At 30.0% G+C, this 19,221-nt stretch overlaps 1 protein-coding gene across 2 annotated transcripts in view; it reads left to right on the top strand.

Annotated features, from left to right (window-relative positions):
* Positions 1-19,221, top strand: part of tinc (transmembrane protein tincar) — a 907,523-nt gene that overhangs the window by 244,890 nt on the left and 643,412 nt on the right. The gene's annotated exons all lie outside the window — the stretch shown is intronic.

The raw sequence follows: 19,221 nt of genomic DNA, 5'->3' as shown, positions 1-19,221 counted from the left end.
ACTTCTGCGGGTGTAATTGTTTTTCGTGATAAACGTGGGAATTTTCAACATTCCAAATTCTACTGTTTTGGCTGTTTGCGTAGCCATCCAATTGATACCGTGCTTCATCTGTGAAAAATAACGAATCCATAACATTAATTCCCTCACGCAGAAATCGACGGAACCGTTGAAAATATTGTAGCCGTTTTTCTTTGTCGGGCTCAAGAAGTCGATGAACCGTTTGTATGCGATAAGATGGTAATTGTAATCGTTTGGTCGCCCGATGAACAGTTGATTTAGACAAATTAATTTCAGCAGACAAACGTCTGATCGATTTATTTGGCGAGGCGAGTAATCGGTCTTTGATTTCAGCGACTTTATCTGTATTCAACACTGACGCAGATCTTTTGTGTTCCTTGTTTTTAACAGAACCGGTCTCTCTAAATTTTGCGACTAACCTTAATACTGATGTTTTGTTAGGAGCTGGTTTATCTGGGTACTTATGGCGAAACAAATCTTGCACTTCAACTACTGATTTCGTACTGAAGTACGACTCAACAATGAAAACTCGTTCATCTAGCGAAAACACCATCTTGTCTCTAGCAATAAACTGAACGTTATGATTGCATTGTTGTTACTATCGGTAGTGTTCTACTGCGTCGCCGCGATACTCAGATGTTGAACGAGTCCATTTCAGTAACGAGTAAGGGAGTAAGCTTGACTTTTGAAATTTCATGGATGAGTGATTGATGGGTTGCGTTTTATATGGGACATCCTTTATTTAGTAGGTAAGATGATCAAATTTAATCTCTATTTTGGCTATTTTCCTAGAAGCTCCGCAGATTAATTGGCTTGTTTGTATAAAAAGATTTTCCTAATACTTGTTGACCGGCGTAAGATCAACAAAAATTTACATTAATTAATTTATTTCATTTGACTACTTGTTGATCGAAGTTTGACGCGCAGGTCCTTGTAAGGGAAAAGATAAAACAACTCGAAATTAAGTTTTAAGGAAATGGAACGGAACGGAACGCAAGTATAACGGGAAATTTATGTAACTGCCTACAAATCGCAGAACGTGGACAGTAGTCCCTTGTCAATTCTCAATCTTTCAATATCCTGATCGAACCGCGGACACGCGACAATATTGTAACCGATTGTAATTTTTTTTTGAGACAAAAAAAGGTTTGGATGGTTGTAAATTTTTATATTCATTATTATTTATTTTTATATTCATGGTATTTCAATATTGAAATTTTATTTTATATGTTTAGTATATACTTAAAAAAAAAGATTAAGTTTAAAACGACTATCATTGTGTGTTGTTTTAATATGCAAAGCACTTACCTCTTTTGTTGTATATTTTTCTATATATAAATAGCACCTACCTTGCATGTGTTCACCATATACAATTCAATGTGTGGCTATACAATTCACTATACAAAGTCACGTGGCTTTTAAAAGATTATATATTTATATATATATTTTTTTCTTTATTTTTTTCTTTACATTTTTATTTTATTTTATAACAAAAAAAAAAAAATACAGTACAATTCTATCACAACAAAGTTGTAATGACAGATGTGCATAATAATAGTTAGATTGTTGTTTTAACGAGCCACTTGTAAAGTATCTCTATGTATCGACGAATAAATTTCTCTTTGTTTTTTTGTCTCATTGTTATGTTATTATCCATTATACATATGCCGATATGTCCTTATGAAAAGAATTACTATGAGCCTGCGTTTTCTTTTTATTAGTATATGCGTACGTCAGTTTATTTTACCCGTATTGTTCGGCAATCAGGTCTTTTCTTATCGCATTTCACGAAAAAAATTTTCTTGTACTGCTACATCTGTTAAGTAATATTACTTTTGTATTATTAAAATATTATTCTTTACGTAGAATCTTTTATTAGTATCGATTTTCTTTTTCTGTAATTTCTACTCCTGTATATATATTTTTCTCTAGCATTTTATAATTACAGCGTACATGTAACAAGTACATTATTAGTATACAAATAACAGGGTTTAGTAATTCAACCGAAGAAAATTTATACTTAGCTGCGCATATCAAAATAAAATAAAAATTTGCCACACCTGGACCCACATACAGCTAATTAATTAATATTCTATACGAATGTTAGTACTGTATTAAAAAATTCAGCTTTTGTTTTGAAATATTGGCGTAAATTCAAAAACCGTGATATATTAGATTTTTATTTTTTTACTTTTTATTCCATTGTAATTATATTACGTGCGGGTTTGTTTTCTTCTCTTTTCTTTTAGAGTGGTTTTTAATGTATAAAGAATTAAAATAATGTAAAGTGTTTTAAAAATAATCCCGATGTTTTAAAGAAAAATAATGTTAAATGAATTAATAGTTGTCAATATGAAAAAATTGTAAAAAATACTTTCGTAAGAGTCCCACACAAAACGTTATTTATATAAACTGCGTGATAAAATTTATATTACGGAATTTAAAGTTGAATTAATAAGAAAAATAATATTTACAGATATTGTTTTCCTTCGGAGAAAAATTTACTGTTAGTTCAGTTTACTTCAGTTGTTAAGATATATTATTTTTGCCTAAATTTTGGAAAAAGCGACAAATATTAAAAATTAAAAAAACGACTTTCAAAAAAAACTTGCTTTTTAATACAGGATAATTAAAGAGCTTACGGGTGACAATTCTGTTGTAGCATAATTTTTTAATCAAATTTTTTAAACTAAGATTGATTGTGAAGATACAATATTACCGAATAACTGTTAGATCGAGATTATATCTGATGTATACAGAAGTCAGCCTTCAACCTACTAACAAATACCCCGTTTAAATTTTGAAAACCGGATGATTATTTGCTGAGGTATTATAACAGCACCCCATTGCACCCCCCAAAACAGCCCCCCAGAAGCACTTGTTTGTTAGTTTGTTCCCAGTTGATGGTGATCAACAATCCATGTAAAAGCAAATACTTTTTTCCGGATGTGAGTACTAGATCGTGGATCCGGTGTTCATTGGTAGTTGGATTTCAATTAACCACACTTCTCAGGAATCGTCGACGAGTGGTCGACCTGAGACTTTACAAGAATACACTTCATTTACATTCATAAATATCATCTTCATTCATCTTCTGAAGTAATACCTTACGGAGGTTCCGGAGGCTAAACAGAGAAAGAGAGAGCTAGAGAGTTGATGGGATGATTTATCTAGTTTCTCACGAGGTGCTCGAATCATCTCATCACTCTAACCTCATATGCAGTTCCCACGGGAAGCCATTATTATTATTATTAATTTTTTTTTTTATTATTTATTATTTAATAATTCAGTTTAAACCTACCGGGTTGGTCTACTGGTGAACGCGTCTTCCAAAATCAGCTGATTTGGAAGTCGAGAATTTCAGCGTTCAAGTCCTAGTAAAGTCAGTTATTTTTACACGGATTTGAATACTAGATCGTGGGTACCGGTGTTCTTTGGTGGTTGGGTTTTAATTAACCACACACATCTCAGAAATGGTCGAACTGAAACTGTACAAGACAACACTTCATTTACAATCATACATATCATCCTCATTCATCCTCTGAAGTATTATCTGAACGGTAATTACAGGAGGCTAAACAGGAAAAAGAAAGTTCAAATCCAGCTCACACATTAATAGTGGCTCACATTTCATAGTTCATTAATTCAATTCATTTAAGTTTGTGCTTCAGCCGACAAACCTCCACTATTATATATATATATATATATATATATATATATATATATATTTATTTATTAGCCTATGACACTTCCGGTAACGTATGGCTCCAACGCGGGGTCACTCAACTAAATCAGTTCAGCCGTTTAGCTGCTACTTACATACGTACATACACCCTACATACATTACACTTCTTTTTGGGCAGTCGTGTATAAAGAATTATTCTACAATATATATAGTGAACTAATAAGAATTTTAGGTTAAATTTTCAATATTTTTATAGGTATAAAATATAATGGAATTCTGTTAACCAGAAGTAAAGATTAATACAGCTTTCATATTGTTTCTATATTTAATTTCACGTGTTAATTTACAGTTTAATAAAACTGGAATAGAAACAGAAAACATTAAATCAAACTTCCAACGTGAATAATGATAATGATATTATTATGTAATCATTTCATGGTTATCTGTAATATCAGAAATCATTACAGATTTTATTTTTACAGAAAAATTACAATTTTAATAATTTTTTTCTACAACTTTTTTTGTTATTTGAACATAAGAAAAGATTTAGTTGAAAGATTACTTTTATGGTCTTATCACTTAGTTTTTATATTTTTAAAATGTTAGAAATTATACATTAAATATTAAATTACAATCAAAGTAAAAGAATTAACGGTAAGTATAAAAATCTTTTTCCAAAAGGTAATTGTGAGGAAATTAAATGTAACCAATCAAAAATCTAAGTTACTTGCTTATCCCTTCGTTAAACGTTTTCCTCAGATTTGTATTAACGAAACAAAATTAAATCATTATTTTTATATGAATTTTGATGGAAGTCAATAAAATATTTTAACAATTTCAATAAATTATTACTTGCTTTATTTGTTATTTGAAATCGTTTATTGGTTATATGGAAGTTCGTCGGGCTTGATCGACATTCATTTTAAATCCATTGAGTTCATAAAAACAGTTTAAAAACACAATAGATGAATTTAACGCAGTTTAGCTTTAGGAATTTTAGGTAAATTAACAAATTTTAAAAAAATATATAAAATAACAGTATCAGTAGTCACGGTTTGGTTTACCAGCCTCTTCAATTTACCATTCCATCCTTTTATACACTTTTAAACAAACAAACAAAAATTCAAAGAAAGTAATTATTATTTATTTAAAAATGATGGGAAGTAATTTTTTTCCGTTATTAATTATTACCAATTAATTATTCTGTGATGTAGAAGGTTGCAATTGACCCATCGACCGTAAAATTTTTTGTATTTCGATATAAGTGAATGCTGAATTTTAAACTTCGTAAATTAAGTCTATTTCGGGATGAATACTTTTCTTGGAAAGTTAATGAAATCGTGGTTTTATGAAAAATAAAAAAACAGGCAAATAAGATTTCTAGTTTTAAATTAACGTACTATTTATTAACAGTTCATTTTATTTTATTTTTAGAAAGTAATTTGAAAAAAATATACTGATATAAAACATATTAGTACAATGTAATATAAAGTAATACATTACAAAAATCCAGTGAGTAGAAATTTCATAATAAAAAATCAAAATATGTAAAAATAAAAAAAAATAAAATAACAAAATTTATTACACTACTATTATAAAAAACTGAAAAAAATGTATGAAGAGAAACTGAGTTAAGACACTGTATGTTATAAAAAATATATAATTTATTAAACTTGAAAAAATCTAAAAAAAAATACAGCACGTTTAATAAAATCAAACTTAGTTACACAATAATCAAACGTAACTTTATAGAGTATTAATTCTTAAAATAAAGTCTATAATTTGTATTTGCTATAACGTTGATCATTTATGAACTATAAAAAAACTATGATGTGCACACCACACGACTTACTTGTTCGCCTATTAAATTACATATACACTTTTTTTTTTTAAATAAAAAGTACAAAAAATTTTATTTCATTAATCTTCTGATATTTTTTCATAATTTTTTTAGAGGTTAATAATTATTAATAAATCAATATATTTAAATTTAAAAAGAGGTAACAAAGGAGATGAAGTCTGATTCGAACCGATATTGCCTTACCCTTTTAAGATCCAAATATTTCATTAATTAAAATTTTATTTGACTATAACTCTGGAACCAATGAAAATAAGTACTAGTTATTATATATTGTTGAAAAGTTCTCAATGAGGGCTTATTAATGTAATTAAGAAAAAATCAAAAATCCAATTTTTTTGGATTTTTAGTTTTTTTGGACACTTCTGTTTCAGTCAATTGCAATCAAAAAGGGAGGTGCACAACTAGATGTTACAACAGTCCTAAATCTAAAATTTCAACATCCTATGATAATCGTTTTTGAGTTATGCGAGATACATACGTACGTACAGACTTCACGCCGAAACTAGTCAAAATGGATTCAGGGATGGTCAAAATGGATATTTCTGTTGAAATCTGAAAACCTAAATTTTTCAAGATTTTTTACTTCGTACATTGAAGTAAAATTGAATGTTTGTTTGTCCCATATGCATTCCTATACCATTCATCGATTGCGATGAAACTTCGGTGAGTTGTGCGCCCGCCCGAAGCTTTCTGAATTAGTTTGAATCCGCTAGGTGGCGCTGGTGTCGAGATATTTCCAAAAACTGTATTTATGTCCTGATTTGGCTCATATTCAGAATATATGTTATTTACATTGAAAGAAATAACTGCTCAAAAAATGGACCCGCTAGATGGCGCTGGGGTTGAGATATTTGCAAAAATTTCATTTATGGTTTGATTTGGTTCATTTTCAGAATATATATTTTAGTTAAAAGAAAATTTTTGCAAAAATTATACCCGCTAGGCGGCGCCGGTGTCTAGATATTTACGAAACAAACAAACAAATAACCATACAGATTTTCTTTTTCTATATATATGAAATGTTTGTATGTGTTCCACTATAGACTAAAAAACTACTGGACCGATCTCTGAATATTTAGAAACGAAATATCATGTGTGTGTACGAAAACGTTCAGGGAGAAATTTGGAAAGGAAGCACGAGTGAAAAGTCTTATTCAGAAGTTAATTAAAAAATTTTGTGAAGCAGGTTCGATGTTAAACCAGAAACGTGCCCTATTCAGATCAATTTTAACGACTCAGGTTGTACCTGACGTTAAAGCGGCAGTCACAAAATCTCATAAAGTTTTGTGGAGGCTGAGCCGTAGAATATTTCACTATGTTCAGCTCACACTGCATTGATGTGAATGCTAGAATGTTACCCGTTTCGAATGCAGGTTTTCCTTAACTAATGCTGATTATGATAAAAGCGTTCAAAGGTTCAAGAACTTCATTAGAGGTAACCTTGGCATTTTAGGTCAAGTATTTTTCATAGATGCGTTATTTTACCTTGGTGGGTATGTTAATAATCAGAATTACCGGACCTGGGGTTCTGAAAACCCGCAAATTTTCTTTGAATTTCCACTAGACCCACAAAAAATAGACGTTTGTTGTGCGGTTTCAAGGCGACGAATAATAGGACTCTTTTTTTTTTAAAAAAAACTGCTGTCTACTAAGAAATTATCCAACAGTTTATAATCTTATTGCAAAAGTATGAGCGTGACTGCTTGTTGCAACAGGATAGCGCCACCTAGCCCTCCGGGCTGATCTAGTGGTTAATTCATCATCGTAAATCAACTGATTTCGATGTCGAGAGTTCTGAGGTTCAAATCCTAGTAAAGGCTTTTATATATGGATTTGTATACTAGATCTTTGGTGGTTGGGTTTCAATTAACCACACATCTCAGGACTCATCAACCTGATACTGTACAAGACAACACTTCATTTACATTCATAAATATCATCCTCATTCATTCTCTGAAGTAATACCTTACGGTGGTTCCGGAGGCTAAACAGAAAAAGAAAGAAGGAAAATGCCACTTGCTGTACAGCTTGTTTTACTATGGAGGTTCTACAGGATTTTTTCGGTGGAAGAGTCATTTCTAAATGATTTTAACCACTAAGATCCCTCGTTCTGATTAGCCCAGATTTCTTTTTGTGGAGTTATTTAAAAGAGATTGTTTATAGGAAAAATCCATACACCCCACAGGAATTTGAGAGCAAACATTAACAATGCTATCTAGAATATAGACAGGGTACAACTGGTAAGAATAGCCAGGAATGTGATCAGACGTGTTGATAAGAGCATAGAAATGATGGCCACAAAATTCAACATCTTCTATAAATTATTATTTAAGTTTCTGCCAATTAAGTATTATTTATGTACTAAACTAAGTTATGAAGCCTCTTTTAAGTTAAACGTTCTGTAGAATTGCATTGTTTTTGTCACTCCAACCAATCCATAGCGATAGACAACATTCATGAATTTCTTCGTCTGACGGTCTGGATGCAAGTCATTGTTACATCATTACGGGTACATTATAGTTCATGCTCGGCCAATTAATCCATTTCCATTGATTTTCAGGAGTTAATTTTATAATTAGTTTAACATAGGGCTATGTTTTGTGTTATACGAATCGTATAAAAGTAAATAAAAAAAACCGCGGTAAAAACAAAGATCATAAAAATACATTTCCTGTTAAATCAAAGCTTTATTTAAATAAGAATATTTAGTGTATTAAACTTTTAAAAATTGCTTAGCCGGAATGTAAGCAGTCCGGATAGTTGAACATCTGGAAAATCGATGTCCAATAATAGATAATAAAAGTGAAACCTAATTTTGGTCTGATAAAATAAATTATTTATTATCACAAACTAAAAATCTGTTATAATTTTCTTTTGAATTATAAAATGTAAAAAACTGTAGAGTAGAGTAAAACATTTTTCTGAAATGACTTTACGAACTCTATTAAAAATGTTCTATGAATACAGGATTAATTTATTACGAGCTTCCATTTATGATATCCCGAATATTTCATCTATATTCCAAGTTGGCGCACGGTTCCCGATCCAAGTGTTAGAAATTTTGTAAAGCCTATAATATTCAGAGCACGTTCTTGAATTAGCAGATAAACGATCATTTCAATAATAGTTTTAAAAGCCATTAATTTTTATTTTTACTCGACTATTTGTTTTTAATTTTTAAATGGCTTCTATTGTTATAATAATTAACCAAATAAATAAAGGTAATTATTGGACCTGTACGAAAAAACTTTTTTTTTCAATAAAATATTGTTGAAAATATGTGTTATTTCTTTTTAAAAGTCATTTAAATTTTATTAAGAAAATGTTATTGCGTGCTAAGTCAACTCAATGGAGCAAAAAAAGGGAAACCTAATTCGTGTTTCACTAACAACGACCTGTGTTTTGTTGAGCGTACTAAACTGAAAATAAACAGAATTCTAGAGGGGTTAATTGAGTCATTGGTGTTCGAGGGATGGCAACATTGCAGAAGATTTTTTTTAGGTAAGGAAGATTTTAGAGAGGTCTTCTTTTAAGAATGCTGTTCCTTTATTTCTTACGGAGGATACGTTTAGTTGTATATATATATATATATATATATATTAGTGAGTTTAGTAAATTTTCTGACTAGAAAATTATATTTTGTTCTTCATCGTTTTTTTTTTAAATATATCGTTAGACTTTATAAATATAATATATTAAATTATTATTGTGTGAATCAAACAATAATCCTTTATTTAATTTATAATTAATGGAATCAGTTAGTTAATAAAAATTATTTATGTCAAAATCATTACTATGTCTAACCCACTTTCTATAATAAAAAAATTGATAATAAAATCCGTAATTTTTCAGTTGTTTTGGTCATTTAAATATTAAAATTGTCCACTTTCCTTCCTTGTACGAATTAAAGGAAGTATTGTGATCGCGAAAATATTCGGATTCCAGATTTCAACGGAAATATCCATTTCGACCATCCCTGAATCCATTTTGACTAGTTTCGGCATGAGGTCTGTACGTACGTATATATATATATATATATCTCGCATAACTCAAAAATGATTAGCCGCAGTATGTTGAAATTTTGGACTTAGGACTGCAGTAACATCTAGTTGTGCACCTCCCTTTTTCATTGCAATCGACTGAACCAAAAGTGTTCAAAAAAGCCCACAATCCAAAAGAATTTGGATTGTCCAAAACATTCAAAAGAATTTGGAGTTTGGACTTTTTCTTAACTGCAATAATAAGTCCTCACTGAGTGCTTTTCAACGATATATCATAAGTGGTATTTATTTTCATTGGTTCCAAAGTTATAGCCAAATAAAATCTTAATTAATGAAATATTTGGATCTTAGGAAAAGGTACATCGGTTCGAGTCAGACTTCATCTTCTTTTTTCTTTTAACTTTTTTTTTAATTTAAATTTATTGATTTATTAATAATTATTAACCTTTCATTGTAAATAAATTTTTACGATGAATGATAATTCAATAATAAAAAAAATTGAAAAAATATCAGATGCTTTTAATTAAATAAAAGTTTAAGTACTTTCATTTTAAAAATATGTGTATAGGAGGTCATGTTGTCCACATCAGATTTTTTTTGTCGTTATGTATTGTATTATCATTAAATATTAAATTGGGTTGCTATTTAAATAAAAGTAAACACTTAAAAAATAAATAAAAATAATTTTTTACATTTGTTTCATAAATTTCTTAATTGAGTTTGTAAATGAATGTTATTCATTAGAGTTTAAGATTTATCATAAAATGGTACTATAAAATATTTCTCTATTTATTTAATAAAATATATTTTTTTAATCTTTACGCTGTTTGCATTCTGTGAAGATCAGTGGAAAATCTGCATTTGCTAAATTTGGTTCTTAGTACAAGAATATCGTACATTAAATTTTTGTAAAGCTAAATCTGTTAAATAAATTGTTTTCTATAAAACATTATTATTATTATATTACATTATATGATTATTTATAATTATCAACCAGTTATTTTACTTTTTATTGTACTATTTTGCTTTTGTGAACGAGAACAGAAACACTACAAAATATTATTTTTTATTTTTTAGTTTGTTTTATTGAAATAATTTTTTTTTTATTATTTGGAATTCAGTTATATTTTGATTTAAAATATAAAAATAAAACTACAACCGGTTGTCCTTATGAAAAACAAAAACCGTCAAAAAATGCAAAAGATAGGAAACGTCGATTAATTTAAAATACTATAAAAATGCAAAGGCCATAAAGAGGCTTAGCTCACTGATTGTGAGCTAAGTCTCTTTGGAATTTGGGAATACAAATTTATTACATTTTTTCTTAAATTCGTAAACTCTTAATTTTCTTATTTAATGAATCTTTATTTCGACAAGATCAATTTAATAAATCTTTCTTTCCATTGCCTCATAAGTTCCTTTTCTAATATTCCTCCTTTACTTCCTTTTCTAATGTTTATAAACATCTCAGCTCTTTTTTCCTTTCTTTTCCTTCCATGATTTTTTGCTAGACAATTTTGTTTCTTTTCGTATCATCTTTATGAAACATTCTTCTTTTTAATACTTAGTCGTGTTTCATTTTGTGTACACAATTTTGTTTCTGTATTTTGGAGAGGTATGTCGTTGTGGAGATTACCATATTTCATTATTTTAAATACTTTTGTTCACATAAAATATAAAGTCAGACCTACTTTTCACATTTATGGTACATTGAAACAGATTTTAAGGTATTCTCTTGCAGGGCAGAGGTATCTACTCGGGGCAACACTGCAGTTGAAGCAGAGAGATTGGCTAATGCATAAAGGTCTGCATCTCACGGCCGAGACGATTATCTTGACGGGCAGGAGGAACCTCCACTGTTTAAAATTGATGAGGTGATGTTCGTTCCTTGTCCAGTTGTCAAATATGTGGGTATTTGGCTAGATCACCGCAGATCTTTCCATTATCACATCACAAGTTTGCAAAAAAGGTCGAGAGAATGATAGTCGTGTAGAGTTGCCTACTTGCGAATGTTAGTGGACTCAGATCCTCCAAGCTGAAGCTGTACGTTCATGGTGTGTATTTAGTCTTGTTATATAAAGCAAGGATTAGGGCATTTCAAGCCCAAGGTAACAGGGCGACGATGATCCAGATTTTACAAAGAAAGATGTGATTAAGAGTATGCTCTGGATACAGAACAGTGTCGTCCGATGCGGCTTATGTAGTTGTGGGCACGCCTTCATTGATTTTCTGGCCGAACGCTACAGTGATAACGAGGGCTGGAAACGCACGACAACCTCCAAACCCGATGGCAGTTTGGCTGGGAAGAGTCTAAGAAGGGACCTTCAAACTGATTCTGAAAATTAAACCATGGCTGGAACGGAGATTCGGTGAAATTATTTATAAATTCCATCCATTTCCTGACTGGTCATGACTGTTTCAGGTCATATCTATTCAGGTTCAGGTGCAATGAGAATGAGTGGTGTCCTTGATGGCGTCGAAAATGTGATTTTCACATGTTTTAGGTAGACTGATTGGAGGGCGCGCTTACTGCGGGTAACGGGCTTTCTTGACGCCAACAATATAGTTGACATCATGCTCGAATCCGCTGAAAAGTGGATGCGGTCTCTGTAATGGTGAGGAGCATCATCTCCGGGAAGGAGCCCGAAGAATAGGATAGGAGAATAACCTGTGAGAGTAGAGGGTGCATGTTCTTGGATCGACGTAGGTGTCAATTTTCCGTTGAGGCCCATGGGACTCCTCCCTCTACCTCCTGCATCCTTCTGTTAGGGTATCATGCTCTTCGCATCGTAGGAATGAGCATCATCGCGAGGGGAGACAAGCGTGCGATGGAGGGACAGCCTACGTTGTGGAGGGGACGTTAGTTCGCGACCGTCGTGTATGAGCGTTTAATGTTTGTTGATCCTCGTGGGACTCCACCATTCCGCCATCTTCTTCTGGCTGGCGATCTGAAAGTCCCACCGGAGACTGAGTTTAGTGAGTCCGGTCTTCGCTTGTTGCTGAAGGGAAGAATTTTTAGTCTAACACTCTGAACAAAATTTATTTATAAAATCGTTTACTAAATTCGTTATCTAAAACCGGTTTCCTAAATATTTTTCATATTGAATTTTATAATTGATTTGACTAATTGAAAGTAATAATAAGAAAGTCACTGATATTTAAAAACTTTTCATGAAGCCGGGAAATTTATTCAACCATTTTGCAGGTTTATTTTGTTTTTAGAAGTTTACAAAAACTCATACTGCTAGTTTCAGATTTTATTTTTTTTAATTATATATTAATGAAGAGAAAGTTGTACGATTTTTTTTATCTATTTTTTTTTTAATCTCTTTAGTGAAAAGGACTTGCATCGATTGCGCAAAAATAGAATTGTTGTTTAATCTATAAATATTCAAAATTTTCATCGACTTTATATTTTTATCCTTTCCATTTTAGTTTTGGAAAAAAGATAAATATCAATAAAAGTATATATATATATATATATATATATATATATATATATAGATGTACGCGTCTATTTGTAAATAAACATGTAAACATGTCGTTAAAGATACATCTAATTAACGTCCGGCAATGACTAGTGAATATAAATTGATGAAAATTTGAATAGACCTTCTTCTTACCAGGTAAGTGTATACTAAGAAAGGATTTTTGAAATTACGAGTTTAAAGAGTTAAATGGTGCAACAGTGAAATTTACTATAATTTTTTTTTTTAATTTCTCGGTAGCAACTGAAGATATCAACTTGATTTTAATGTGAGTATCTAAAACCGATTAAAAATTCTGAGTTTAAAGGTTAAAATTAATTTTTATTAAGGCCCGGCTACTATTTTTTTTTTGTGACAAACGGAAGATATCAAATTGATTTCTGGTGTCTTTAATAGTCATGTAAATATCTAAAGACCAATCTCTAGATTTTTTGAATTTCCACCTTGAAAGGAATGAAAAAAGGTAAAAATTCTGAACAATGATTGCTAATATTTTTCGTTCCTGACTATACTGAACGAGATATTCACTAGATTGAGACTTACAAATATTCTTCAGACAAATATCTAAAAACTATTTTTTTGTTATTTTGAATTTCGATATTTTAAGGGTTGCGACGGTTTACAGCGCGGAGGTTCAACCAACGCAACTGTCTGGACCTGCCTCCGGTTACTTGATTAAAAAGCATAAAATTTTAAAAAAATTGACCGCTACGAGAAATACAAGTAACCGTATAGCGCATGTGTGAAGCCGTGAAGGGCATGCTAGTATATATATATATATATATATACACACACTTGGTAACACTCGTGTAATATGTTATTAAAGTATTGTTTAGATTTAATTTACTATGAATTTGGAACCGTTGCTATCAATACAATTGTATAAGTTAAAGTTCCACTTACCAACAATTTTAAAAGTATATAACCGAGTATTTTTGGAGCCGTTACTCCATCATCAGGGATTTCCCAAAAGATGTTAATTCAAATAATCATAATTGTCGCAAACATCTAACGAACACGACATTACGGTCTGATTGACGTACAATTTAATTTAATTTCTTGACGACCGATTATTATGAGCGTAACAATTTTAATTTCAATACAATTATACATTTGAATTGAATTAACATCTTTTGGGAAATCCCTGATGATGGAATTACGGCTTCGAAATATATACTTTAAAAATAGTTGATAAATGGTACTTTATATTAAAGTATACTGAAATTTTTATTTTATTTCATTGATTTGTAATATTGTTTTAATTTAATAATTAGGCTGATAAAATGTATTTATTAATGTTGAAAAAAAAATTGTAAGTGTATTGTAAGCTACTATAGAAATAGTGTTACTTTGGAGATGGTTTAATAAAAGGAGATACGGCACGACATTTTTCTTTCGTAGTGTGTATGGAAGCCACATGTGGTCCTAAAAGAACAGGAGGGTTTGTGAAGGTTCGTTGCGGTTGCTATGGGTTAGAGAGTGAAAAGCACAAAAGCAGAAGATTGTATATGTTCTGTAGGGTAGAGTGCTTCGGGTGGATATTCTGTATTAAGAAGAAAAAAGAATATATATATATATATATATATATATTATCTCAGCATGTGATAAATTATTATATCATATAGATTCAGATATTTTCATGTATAAAAAAATATATATAAATACACGCAGGCTACAATAAACATATGCTACATTTGATATTTACTTTTTTTTTATTAGTATTCTAAAAAATTATATCTACAATTATTAAGAGTTTGAAGTGACAGAAGCGTCACATCTCATTTATTTGAACAGTTTTTAGTAACCGGATGTACTACCTAATCTAAAATCCCTCAACAAATGAGAGCTTGGTTAAAGGGTTGTAACCATAGCGGTTAGCACGCTTGCCTAGCATTCTAGTGGTTGCATGTTCGAATTTTAGTCTCAACCGCATTCTCTAAATTGGGTTTCTGTGGTTTTCTATTCGTTAAGATAAATACCTGAGCAATCTATTCTTTAGACCACATTTTAACTAAGTATGTTTAATTGATTGATATTTAATTTTAAAGTTTTATAATAAGTTATCTATTAATTTATTTTCAAATATAGATCATTACGATATAATTTAAAAAAATATTTACCACTTTTACCTTGAACTTAAAATTAATCCTTAAACGATAACTTAATCATGTTAAAGTATAAATTTCCAAGGGCTTTTTTTAATAGGTTTTTAACTACAAACTCTTTTTTACTTCCTTGTACGAAGTAAAGGGAGTATAGTGATCGCAAAAAAATTCGGTTATCGGATTCCTACGGAAATATCCATTTTGACTATCCTTGAATCCATTTTGACTAGTTTTGGCCTGACGTCTGTACGTACGTATGTATCTCGCATAACTCAAAGACGATTAGCCATAGGATGTTGAAATTTTGTATTTAGGACTGCTGTAACATCTAGTTGTACACCTCCTCTTTTGATTGCAATCGATTGGACCAAAAGTTCCAAAAAAACCCAAAATCCAAAAAAATTGAATTTTGGACTTTTTCTTAACTGCTGTACCAAGGCAATCAATTTTTCAACATGTTGCCAGAGAAGAAGTAGGTACCTTATTACTGTATTTTCGTATGTTTAACTGATGTTATAATGCTGTATTTACTGGTATGGTTTTTCTATGCTGGAGAAACCTAAAACTCATATTTTTAACAAGAACGGACGATTTCAGACCTAATTTTTGGGTCAGTAACACTATATCCCAACATAACGTTTATAAACCACATTTGTAATCATAATTTCAATACCAGCGAACCAATTTTTATTTTATTTGTACCAAATTAGTTGTCTTCCAATGAGGTGTTACAAGCTAGCATCGTCTCGTTTAAAAAATAAATTTTCAATCCTTGAAAATTTAGAAAATATTTAAGGGTGAAATTTTGTATTGGTAATTAAAAAAATTATTTTCACAGTTTTAATCCACAGATTATGATTATTTCAAACGGTTTAAGAAGTAATATCACGTAATTTTATAGTTATTTTTGTTGTACTGAAATTTAAAAAAATACTAACCCTAAAGGTTTATCGCACCTACCGAGCGAAGTGGTGGTCAGATTTTAATTTTATTTTCACCAAAATTCATTATTTTTTTCCGGTTGTCAATTAATGTAATTAAATTTTATCATTGCCATTTAAGATTTTTGAGTTGGGGTAGGTGTAGTGAAGTGGGTGGGTTCCACCCCTTTTAAAACAATTGTTTAAAACAATTGTAAAACTGTTCCCCCCGAGAATAGTATACATGCCTGAAAACAGAAATACGATAGGACTAATAGCTGTAGAATAATAAATGTGGTAACTTCAAATGATCACCGTTATAGAAGATCTTCGAAACTCTTTACTCTGATTGTAAAATTTCTGAGGAACAAGAGGGAACAATTGCTATCTCATAGAATAATAATGTTATAATTTTATTATACGATACTACTGGATGTCACAAAAATAAATCTAATTTATTTTTTTATTAGTAAGGGATTAAGTGAAGTATTTATCTAAAGAATATCACTTTTACATTCCCGTCTAGATAGTACAGATTTAGTGCTATAGCATTGAAATCGGTCTAATTTGGGCATACGCGGTTTTCACCGGATCTTGACGTTTTGACACCTAAGGAACTTAAAAAAACCGGATGGAAATTTTCCGGATGGTAATGTGCGTGTGTTCGGGGTTGGCCTCTAAATTACCTTATCTCCAGAACTACTGGACCGATTTTGACTAAACTTGGTCAGATGATTACTTCTATATATGGTGCATTGATGCCATTAAATTTTCAACTTAAAAGGTCAAGGGGATGAGGCTGTTGAACAAGATCACCCTCAATATCTCAAGATTTCGGCTGATTGCTAATATTTTTCTGAGGCATATTTGTTAACGATTAAAATATAAGAATATTTGGAAAAATAAACTTTTCAAAAACACCTCCAACCCTAAAAAATTCTCTAAACTCTGAAGATTTTTTGTGATTGCTGTCAAGTTTGTTTTTCATTTTAGTTTCTTCTATTGTTGTCTAATTACGCATATGAATTAATAATTACTAAATTGGGAACTTAAAACCCCACCAAGGGTCGCTTGGTGGGTTTTTGGGCAGGTCCCGACCGGACCTGCCCAAAAATTATGCATTTTTTAATAATTTTCTTTTTTCCCTTTTTTATTGTAATCAAGATTGCTTTAAAAAAATATTACTCTCACTTTGCTATAACTATTACTCCCACTTTGGGGTTCACGAAAAAAGTAGCAAATATGCTTGTATGAGGTATCAATTTATTCATTTTCAAGAGTGTTGAAAATTATTTTAGTATTTAAAGTTGTTGAAATATAATTTTTTTTTAGTAATACCAGATTTGAAATTGCCTTTAACTTCAAACCAATATTATTATCTTGTAATTATAACGTGGATTTTTTCAATATGTCATATATATATATTTTTTTTTTTTAATTATATTTTATTTATAAATAGCCACGTAACGGGAAGTCCTACAACTGCGTTTCAGCGTTTTTTAATAAATATTACTTATCTGGAATTTCTTCCAGTATAATGAAAAAAATTAAATGATGTTTTCACCTTTTTGTTTATAACGTATATAGCGTTATACAATATTAACGGTTTTATAACATGTATAATATGTGTATGATGCTAGTTTACACCTTGTTTAACTTATATAACAATACCTGGTTTTAATATTTATATGTGTATATATATATATATATATATTGCTTTAAATATTAAAACACGATTTAAACAGAAATGATTAACATGAGTGTTAACAGAGATGTGTAATGTTTAATATGGTTTCAGTATATGTAAATACATTTACAATATATGTAAATATAACGTATTTTACTATAAATTAGCGTAAAACATTGAAATACGTGATGCAATAATTATATGCACTGTTAGATGTATTGTGGTAATTATTAAAGAAATTTCTGTTGCAAATTCTAATATTTGTTTTTAACTTGTCCCCTCAACTATCGACTGGACCAAAAGTGTTCAAAAAAACCCAAAATCCAAAACATTTGGATTTTGGATTTTTTTCTTAACTGCAGTATTAAGCCCTCATTGAGAGCGTTTCAACGTTATGTCATGAGTCGTACTTATTTACTTGAATGGTTCTAGAGTTATAGCCAAATAAAATTTTAATTGATAAATATTTGGATCTTACAAGGGAAAGGCATATCGGTTCGAATCAGTCTTAATTTCCTTTTTTTAACTTTTTTTTTAATTTAAGAATATTGATTATTAATAATTATTAATCTCTGATTGTAAAATATGTTAACGATAAATAATAATTTAATAATAACATTTTAAAAAATGAATAAATATCAAAAGTTATTAATGAATATGCAATTTTCATTTAAAAAAAAACTATGTATATGTAATTTAATAGGCATACAAGGAAGTCATGTGATGTCCAAATCACATTTTTTGATCGATAATTTCTGTTCTTATTTACTATAACAATAGGAGGAAAATAATAACCGTTCATGAATATAAATTGTTCCCATTAAAAATTCTGTTCCTCTGTCAAGCCTTGTTTTCAGGTTACACCACTCACAATTGGTTTATATCTCATTCATAGTTAAGTTCATGTAAAATCTTTAACACTTTCCGGGTTTTATTAATGGATTTATTTCAGTGGATAAGTTTCATGTATTGATTGAAGAAATTACGAATTTTATCTCTTGAATTTTAAGAACTAATGTATATTTTTGTGTCGTTCGTATAAAAAGATTTTAATTTATAAAATTAAGTCGTGAAATTTGTGTTTACGAGCGTAATCTGAAAACTGAATTCGTGATACGAATACTTGTAATTTCTATCACTAAATGATAACACTATCATAAGTTTACAAATTAAAAATTTTAATTTTACATATTTAAAAATTTTTCAGTTACTAATAAAAAATAAATTATTTTAAAAAACAGTAAATATTCATTTCATTATAAAAACTTTTTTTATATTAAATAATGACAAATTTATATTGTTGTGGTTACATTAAATTAAAATAATGCAGATGTAGCAAAGACTTGTATATTACATTACGTGCATGTAAATTTACTATTCTGACGTAGTTTGTATACGAGTACTCGCAGTGACAGTATTCGGAAAAGCCATCGTAATTGCAATTTATAACCAACAT

This window comes from Lycorma delicatula, chromosome 5 (assembly GCF_047948215.1).
Source record: "Lycorma delicatula isolate Av1 chromosome 5, ASM4794821v1, whole genome shotgun sequence".
Lineage (NCBI taxonomy): Eukaryota > Metazoa > Arthropoda > Insecta > Hemiptera > Fulgoridae > Lycorma > Lycorma delicatula.
The sequence above is the reverse complement of the archived record's forward strand: the minus strand, read 5'-3'. Positions and strand labels throughout refer to the sequence as shown.